General features: G+C 29.9%; 1 protein-coding gene across 1 annotated transcript in view; it reads right to left on the minus strand.

Annotated features, from left to right (window-relative positions):
* The window catches only part of LOC149580257 (serine carboxypeptidase 1-like), a 45,549-nt gene extending 36,203 nt beyond the window's left edge, over positions 1–9,346 (minus strand). Inside the window, exons 1-2 of the mRNA XM_089790109.1 lie at positions 9,204–9,346; positions 8,738–8,797 (exon numbers count right to left, since the gene is read on the minus strand). The gene's annotated coding sequence lies outside the window, so the exon portion shown is untranslated. The remainder of the gene's footprint in view (positions 1–8,737; positions 8,798–9,203) is intronic.
* Between the last annotated feature and the right edge of the window lie 441 nt (positions 9,347–9,787).

The following is a 9,787-nucleotide window of genomic DNA, read 5'->3' on the forward strand; positions in this document are numbered from 1 at the left end:
CTTGAAAGATGTAGGTGTTCCCCACAACTTTCATTTTGACTATTTTAAAGGTGAGCAGAGCGCCCACGTTTTCTATCCACGAGGAATGTGGTCAGCATATGAACAGAGAAAAAATCATCTTCAAAAGGTTCCGTTTGTGATACTAAAATTTGACAGACACGTTAATGGTGTCCTACACGACAATGATTTGAACTCTCCAATTACGACAAACGGCATATTCTTTCTCCACTTGTTTGGAGTAGGTAAGATGTTGTGATAGGCATCATGAAATCATCATGCTCCTTTAACTTACCTTTCCATCGCTTTACGGTTGAACGCCTCTTATTTGGAAATAAACGCTTCCTCCACTTTTTGGTACAATCTTAGAGGATTATAAAAAAAGGTTTTTAAAGGGGGAATTAAAAAACATAGATAATCAGATTATTATTACTAGCACTTGCATCCAAAAGGAGGTGCAAGGGTAGCCGATAGGGTTTTTAATTAAAAGAATAATTAAAGATATACATAATAGAAAGAAGTATATAAAATTGGCATTATACAAATATATGTTACACTATAACCATTTTGTATTAATAAACAAATAATGGATTAATATTGTATAGTTTTTGTGCTTTTACATTTTAGAATGCATCATACATCATTAATATATCAATATTTGAATCTTTTGAAAATTCAAAATAATTTTCATTTTTATGTTCGATTAATATTTTTATAAATTTTTTTAATATTAATTATATTTAAAAAATAATAATACATGAACTCATTTTCATTTGTAATATATATTTAAAATATATTATAATACAAATAAAAAAGTATAAATATATAATATTATATTATATATTTAATTTAATTTATATTATATACCAGTTATGTATTGATAAATATTATCATTTTCACTACTCAATAATTACTTTATTTTATTATAATAATTTATTTTTAAAGAAATACAATCTAGTTAAAAGTTTAAATTATTTTATCAACAATTTGATATAAGTTATTAAAGTGAAATAATGTATATATATTTTTAAAATTAAAATTATATTTAAACTCATTAAAAGTGTTAAAACTATATACTATTGTTTATTTTGACATGTAATTGCTACATGCTCCACATGTCATCTTAGTGTGATTACATAGTGTAATTGCTAAATGTTCCACATGTCTTCTTAGTGTAATGTAGTGTAATCCCAAATGTTCCACGTCTTCTTGTGTGATTGAAGTGTTGTTTTTCTTCACTCTAAACTTCTTGACAAGTTTCCAATGAAACCCAAGAACTTCTGGTAGAACTTGGCAAGAAATTCATATTGTCCAAGTGATTTGTTAGGGTGTGATTGGAATGATACTTTCAAACCAGAGGAGGGATGCGACATCAAAGATGCAGTTGCTCACATGGCGAGTCTAGCATCTCTGCTTGAAAAGACACATTGCAATCTCAACGTTGCCATTCTCATATCCCTTAACTTTTCTTGGGTATATATGCTGCAACATTTTCTTTCCAATATCTCTTTGGCAATTCAAAATAACAATAGTCCTCAATTATTTAATTTCTCCCTTTTAATGGTATCATGTTTATGTTTATGCCGACTATCATATTTGCGGCATACAAAGATGGGTGAAAAATGAAGACAAATTAGTCTTAAATCTACCTGAGGTATGTGTTGTCTTAGATATAAGAAATATTTTTGAGAAGGGATACCCTTTCATTTGTTTAGATGAATATGTATCTGAAATTAATTGCATGGTAATGTGCAAGCAACAACATTTACGAGGGGATTGAATTGTACAATGTGAATAGTTGACTCAGGGTGGTTCCACCTCACTTCGCAACAAACAGTAAAAGGAGTTCCCTTTGTCGAGCTTTTGTTGGGAGACATTGTGAGTATATGAAGAATATACTGCAACTGAAAGAGATAAGACATTCTCTCATACTCTTGCCTCATCATTTTGAGGGACTTCATGGTGGGGATAGGAGCAAGGCAGCGACAGTATGGGCAGGATCAGCTCCCTTGCAGATGTTGCCAAGAGCTGCAGGAGATGCTCGGCTAATCACCATCCAACAATTATCCAATGCTCCATCTCAGTCACTTAAAACCATTTTCAAAAATTTGTTCACCAAAAAACCATGGAAACCAGATTTTGAGAGTTGAAACCATTTTCTGAGAGCTATTTGTTGGTGTGAGACAAATTCAGGTTGCTTGCAACCTCATAAGGAAAGTCTATCGGCTAATTATATTAATGTATTTAAGTAAATGTTGAGTTTGATATAAAACAAGAAAAATATTAGGTATAATATGTGAATATGTTATATTGAAAAGTTTTTGTGATTTAATTTATTTTTTGTGTGATTCAATTTATATTTCTATTATTCAATTTGCAATAGAAGAACTTTAATAAATTATTAAATGATCTTCACGATCTTTATTTATAGAATTGTTGAACTTGAATTAGGAACTTCTAGTCTTTGAAAACATATATACCTATATCTACCTAAGACTTGGGCGTGCTTGGAACACTAGTAGAACCCACTATCAAGAATGTGACATTTATGTCTTCTCTTGTTGGTAGTCAAACACTTTTGACTAATTCAATCATATTGATACAAATTCAAAGGCAAGCCAAAAATACTAATGCATATGTCCTTATGACTGCAAACACTAATGCAATGTTTAATAAAATCAAATGATGTCTGAGTACTAACGAATGAGATGGTGGAACTCTAATAGACCTAAGTCGTTATTCTTTTATACAACACATAGCATCTAAATTTGAATATTTTGTACTTGACTTGGTAGATATATTAGCTAGCTTGGATTAGGTTTAAATTTGATTTTGAAATGTGGGGGTCACTTATGTACTTATGTTCCTAACCCAAATTTTGGGATTGCACCTTATATAAATTGTCTAGACCTAATCCTTATGTATTCTCACAAGAAACAAAACCTTATGTGCATAAATGAGCTTGTATAAAGTTAGTAGAATTAGTTTTCATGTATGTACTATGTTTAATTCCATAGGTAATCAAGCTATAGAGGTTCCCAAAAAAATGTTTAAAAATAAAAGAAACTTCATATTTGACAAGCAGTAATTATGGATTCCCAAAAAAATGTTTAAAAATAAAAGAAACTTCATATTTGACAAGCAGTAATTATGGATTTGCATTGCTCTATGTTGAGCTCTCAACTTGCTAATCATAAAACAAAGTTTTTTATGATCCAACCTTGTTCTATGCCACCTTGGATTCCTAGTTAATTGAAACTTATTAAACATGGGCAAATTAGACACTATTTAGGTATCCCCTTTGGTTGGCTCTTTGTTACTTATGGAGTTGGTTTCTAACAAAATTGAAGGAAAATTTTTTTAATTAAGGAAATTAATCTCTTCCCTTATTGGTAAAATACAGGTGATTAATTGATTTTTTTTGGCCCCACGTGTTTATTACTCTTCTTGTTGGATGCCTTCTACAAAATGTTATGAGGATCTTAACAAACTTATCTGTCAATTTTTGTGGACTAATTGGGATGGCAAGGCTAGCTTCAGGACTTCCTCTTGGCTTCATTATATTCAACCAAAGCATTAAGGAGGGTTGGGTCTCTTGGATCCTAATATTCAAGGAATTTGCATTTATCTGCCAAATGGATAGCAAGAGCTATTTTAGGAGACAAACAATTGAAGATCCTAGTGCATAATAGAATTGTTCTTGTTGACATGAATAATAGGTGGCACAACATGGGTTGGCTAGATAAAATTTTACTTGCCCCTTTTTTCATATTAAAGCTTCACTTCCTTTGTAATCTATTTGGAAGGATTGGAAGTTGATTTGTAGTTGCATAGGTTGGAGGAATTTATTACAACATGGCTTCATCTTTTCTTGTTCTTCTATTTGGTGGAACAAGCTCATACAATATCATGGACAACCTTTAGATGTAAGGTTTCCTAAAAAGGTTCGCTATCATTTTAGAAAGGGTATGAAACATTTTGGTGACATATCAATTCTCTTGACTAGTTTATCTAACAAGATACCCAGGGTAACTTCAATTTTAATAACAAAATTAAAGGGTTTTCTACTTTGTCAATTTAGTGGTTCCTTGGGAATTCCTTATGAAGTTGTGTACTCCCTTGTAACGTTGTGTATTCAAAGACTAGTTGTGGTTGGAAATTTTTTCTTTTTCTTGCTTTCAGATTCTTCAAAGCTTTCTTTTTATTAGTAAGAGGTTGAAACCAAGATTATTTTTTATTATTATGTTTTGTGATTAATTATTATTATTTTTTTAAGTTTAATTAGACTTGAACCCAAGACCTCCCACATAAGAGGCTCACAATTTACCATTGTGTTGTAGGTTCTTGCCTCTTCAAAGCTTAAAATTAAACCCACAAATTAATAATAAATAGAATTAAACATTTTTAGAAAGGAAATATCTTAACATGAGTTCAAATTTTTTGAAATATAATGCTGATGAAAATGCTCAGATTTTGTCTTGGAAAGTGGCACACCAGAAATTGTTAAACAACAACAATGACTTCCATTTTTTTTTGGGTTCAAACAATCTTTATGTAAATTCCATATGTGGAATCTTAATCCTAGTTATTTTAGCCTATAATCAGTGTTTAGACTAGTATTGCAGTGTATTCTCTTTATTTTCATGATAGAGTCCCTCTGGTTTTTTCTATAACTACTTTTTTAATTTTTTGATAAGAATGATTTCCTATATATATATATATATATATATATATCAATGGTTATGGTATGCAATATAAAAAGTTGTGTTGTTCTCTAGCATATTTAATAGTGGTTTTTTTCCATAACTAGGACAAGGGTGATCTTTCTATTTTTTGTTATTTTTTATATCCTTTCATGATTATACTATGCGTGTGGATCATGCACATATAATTTAAATGGTCCATGCCAAGTGATTGTGGACATAAATTGTGCTTTATAACACTTTATTTTATCTATTTCTATTCAATATGTTGTCTTTCTTTCTTTCTTTCTTTCTTTTCTTATAGATGGGATGATATAAATGGAGTGTTTACAACCAATTTCATCATTTTCAAAAGTATACTATAAATTACTTAATTTTTTTAGTTTATGTATTTAGTTTTTTTGTAGCGTGCTTGGTATAATCCCTTTTTTGTAGGATATCTATTACTTTGCATTCTAATTCAACATTTTGATTGTAATTATCTTGTTTTCTTTCTCAATTGTATATTTCTTTATGTTCTTATTTAAGATTTTGGTTGTAAATTTCTTACAACATTTCCATTCTATCATTTTACCTACATTTACATTCTTTATCTTTGTCTCATGTTAAATATTGTATAAGCACATGATTCAAAAATCTCTTTTTCTAATACACATGGTATTTTCTTCCTAAAGAGAGGTGAGGGTTTTCTATAGTTCATAGTACATCAATCTTGTATTGATTAGAGTAATAAAGTTAGATAACATGATATTACACTATCATCTTATTTGACATATATTTTTTCTTATATGTTCACATCTCACAAATTTTGGATTCCATTATTTATTTTTGTCCTCACACTTCGAGGCAACATTAAGGAACCTAATTTCCTTTTTCTATATAATCATTTATAGACATATCTTGATATTTTATCTAATGCATGCCAAATGATAATAACTATTACACAATTCCATGTGTGTTAATCTTGCATTTCACATCATTATAGATATGAATTTTCTTCTCTTCATATCCATTGTATCATTTCCATTCAATCATTCTAAAGATGGTTATATTAAATCATTGATAATATTTCACGTGGTTATGCTTATACTCACTCATTTGGGGCTTTAATCAAACAATTATAGTAATAGTGGAACATTAGGAGTCCTACACCAAGGCTATATGGTTATAATGGTTTGGTAGCAATCCCACACCTCCTTTTCACCACTAAGGCAAATTTCTACAATAGTATATTAAAAGATACCATGTACCTAACTCTCATTCGATATTGTCTTAGCTTACATCTATTTATTATTCTTGGCATTTCTAGATACCACTATTTATGCTCATTTAATTGTGTGTGTGTGTGTGTGTGTGCGCGCGCGCTTGTGTGTTTGGGTGGGTATTTGCATGAGTGTGAGAGCGCACGTGTCTGTAGGCCTAATTAGGGAGTTATCATCATATGGAGTGCAAATGCACATTTTCCATATTTATATCCTTATTCGATGTGCTTATCTTTTAGTTCAACATTGGCTACTCATACACATTGATATGTATTATTTATGATAGATCACATGCAAGTAAAAGTAGATTGATAAAATATAAAGAGGGAAAGTGTATCCCTAGTATTTTTCCCCATTTAGATTGGACTCAATTCGGCCCTTTTACTCAATATAATATATTCTAGCACTCAAAACACACATTATTATTCAATATTTTCAAATTATCATACAATTGAGTTCTCATTCCTCAATAATCCAAAACTACAACTTACTTCTTCTTCACAAGATCAAATGTGTAGTTTAAATCTTAAATTATTACTAATAGGATGGATTTGAACTCCCTCTATATTTAATTAGATTTAATCAACGACCCATGTTGAATTAGATGTAGACCAATCACCACTCAATGACAAGTACACAATATTTAAATTTGAGTGCTAAGATGTTATATAAAATTTTCAAGAATTTCTAGGTCATGTTAGAGAATTATATTATTAGGGAACATTATAATACACATAATAAATAATTATAGAGTATTATATTTGTATATGCCTATATAGTATGCCTAAACATTTATATTCTACATGATATGTGTCTTGAATTCCAACAAAATAATATATGAGGTTGATTACAATAAAAATAACTGTGAATTGACACCCATACCAATTCACACCCACATGCACTCACACATGAATATGCATATAAAAGCAATCACACCCATATGGACTTGCACACACAATGTCATTCGCACACCTCCACACACACACACATATGACAATGCGCTCACACACATGCACATGCACTATATGCATATATAAGAATACATATCTAAACATTTATATTCTACATGATATTTCTTCACTTGCAAACACCCATACCCACACATGTAGGTCTAATATTAACTAATTAAATACAAGTTATAATTTTTTACACTTAAATGGTTTGTAGAAAATCTCATGTGTGTGTGTGTGTGTGTGTGTGTGTGTGTGTGTGTGTGTGTGTGTGAGAGAGAGAGAGAGAGAGAGAGAGAGAGAGAGAGAGAGAGAGAGAGAGAGAGAGAACTAAGATATATTATAAATAATTTTTCTAATAAGATTCTTTGTGTACCTTTTTTAAACTTATTTTTGATATACTATATTAAATAATTTAGAATATATAAACAATTAACAATAAGATTACAATATCACATTTATAAACGATTAACAATATAAATGACAATACCAAATTTAAAAATGATTTATTGAACTCAACATTTTGGTGAATTCATTTATTATTTAGGGAAAAAAAAACTATTGTCTATATGCAATAGAATCTTTTATAACAATTGAAGTTTTCATTGTTTAAAAGGTAATATACTACTAACTCTCCATGATGAAATTTTAAAAACACACTAAAATCAAAGTAGACTCATAAATAGTTTCTTCCTTGATTGAAGTTTCTCATGCCTATGTGATAGCTAGTTTTTCAACATTGTGTTTCCTAGATAGTAAAATAGTATATATATATATATATATAATAGTTAGACTAAATTATTATTATTCTGTATTATAAGGAGGGTAGTTTTTAAAATTATGCATTTATTTAAAAAATAAGTTATAATAATATAATAATATTTATTTTAAAAAAGAATAAGAATCTTAATAGAAATCATACCTACAATATTTCAATAGTTAAAAAAAAAACTTGTAAGATTAGTTGTTTTTATAACAAAATTCTTAAGTTCAATATGGTTTTTATTTTATGATATTTAATAAAATTGTAAGTTATTTCAAAAGTATTACTTGTTTAAAGGTTTTTGGTTTGTAGATGAGGTGAAAGATTTACAATATGTTTAGGCATAATAAGTCTTATTGAATATAGACATCAAAACTAATGAGATTTATATTCTCTTAGATCTTCATATTAATTAAATATACTTATTCATCTACCTTTTAGTCAACCAAATCTTTATAAAATTAAAAAATAACCTAAAACCTTCACACAATATCACCTAAATCACATAATTAAAATTGAAGACACCTATCATATAGAATATAAATATCTACTATTCTATATTCTTTTGTAACATCAATATCTATTGTATATATAAAGACAAGTAATATCATTGTTGTTAAACAATTCCAAACTATTTGTTTTGATTACACAATCCATGAAAGTTCAAATCTCTAAAATATTTAAATAATTTTGATAATATATATTCTAACTCATAGAAAAAAACAAATCCTCTTCACATTAATATCTTCCAAAAATAAAAGCTAACTACCATTCAATTCTAGGTTTCTTGAAAATCACGCTGACAAAAAAATCCCCAAATTCGAAGTCTCGGTCTATCCAGCTTTCAAAATCTATAATTTAGTAAACCAAATTTTCAAAACTTATCTTTCCTTGATAAGATTCAACTTTTTAATGCCTGAATAAGCACTTAGGCTAGCCAGAGAGGAGTTAAGAGATTAAAAAACATAGAAGTCGTAGCTAAATTTTTAGTTCTGGTTAGAGATTGCACTATCAAAAACATATAAACAAATTTAAAAGTTACAAATAGTATAAAAGCCTTACCTTCGCATGGAGATTCTCGGAAAAAATCCTGTAATTCCTCTCCCGGCAATGCAAATCTTCCTGCAAGGTAGAAATATGAATCGAATCAGATCTATTGCAGAACTGAACGCGACGTGCACTACGCACAACACAGTCTCGTATATGAAAGGACTTGCGCTTCTCAAGAATGTTAATTTATGTCTTTTCACGAAACAAAATTTCTAACGATTTCTGTTCTTCATACTATTTCCTGAAAACACGCTTGAATCATGCTCACACCAGAAAACACAAATAAAAAAGGAAAAACCTTCATCCAGGGGTTATTTAAAAATGGCGCTCATTGTTAAAGCATCTTTAAAATATAACAGGCTTTGGTTTAGTTGGAGCTTGTAGTGACAGAAACTTATAAGCAGTCCATTCAATTTAAACTTTGAAAGTTAAAAATGACTTTGCTTTCAAATGTTTCAATTAACATTTAAATCGTTACCTCAGAAACGAGATTCTTGAAAGAAACTCTGGAACTCCTCTCCCGGCGATGCAAAGCTTCCTACAATGCAGAAACATGAATTAATTCACAATTCCTGCGGAACTGGACGGAAGGTGCACCAAATATATAATGAGTCCACCAAATATATAAGCACAACACAGTCTCGAACAGGAAAGGACTTTCGCTTGTTCTAGAATGTTGAATCCTGGCTTCTCACGCAACAAAAAAATCAACGATGTCTTTCATTGGGACAAGCCATCATTCTTCCTTGAAAATAAGCTTAAATTTCACACAATACATCCAAACAAACAGCATAATCAAGCTTTTCTGACATTCATTTTCACAATCAAGAGGCCCGCGCGAAGTAATTCGTAATACTGAAGACTATTACCATTTCTGTGTCTGTACGCTAAAGCCTTCACACAATCTGTCAATTTCGGTCTAGAAATTAGGGAAATAAAATAATTAGATCCGATCTGCTGAGGATCAAACGGTGGAATCAAGATGTTGATGAAAACGAGGGGGAAATTCGAAAGTTGACCAGTTTTTGTATAAATGGACAATAAACAAGATCAAAATTATAT

Source organism: Cupressus sempervirens, chromosome 1, assembly GCF_028749045.1.
Source record: "Cupressus sempervirens isolate cs-2001-9-10 chromosome 1, ASM2874904v1, whole genome shotgun sequence".
Lineage (NCBI taxonomy): Eukaryota > Viridiplantae > Streptophyta > Pinopsida > Cupressales > Cupressaceae > Cupressus > Cupressus sempervirens.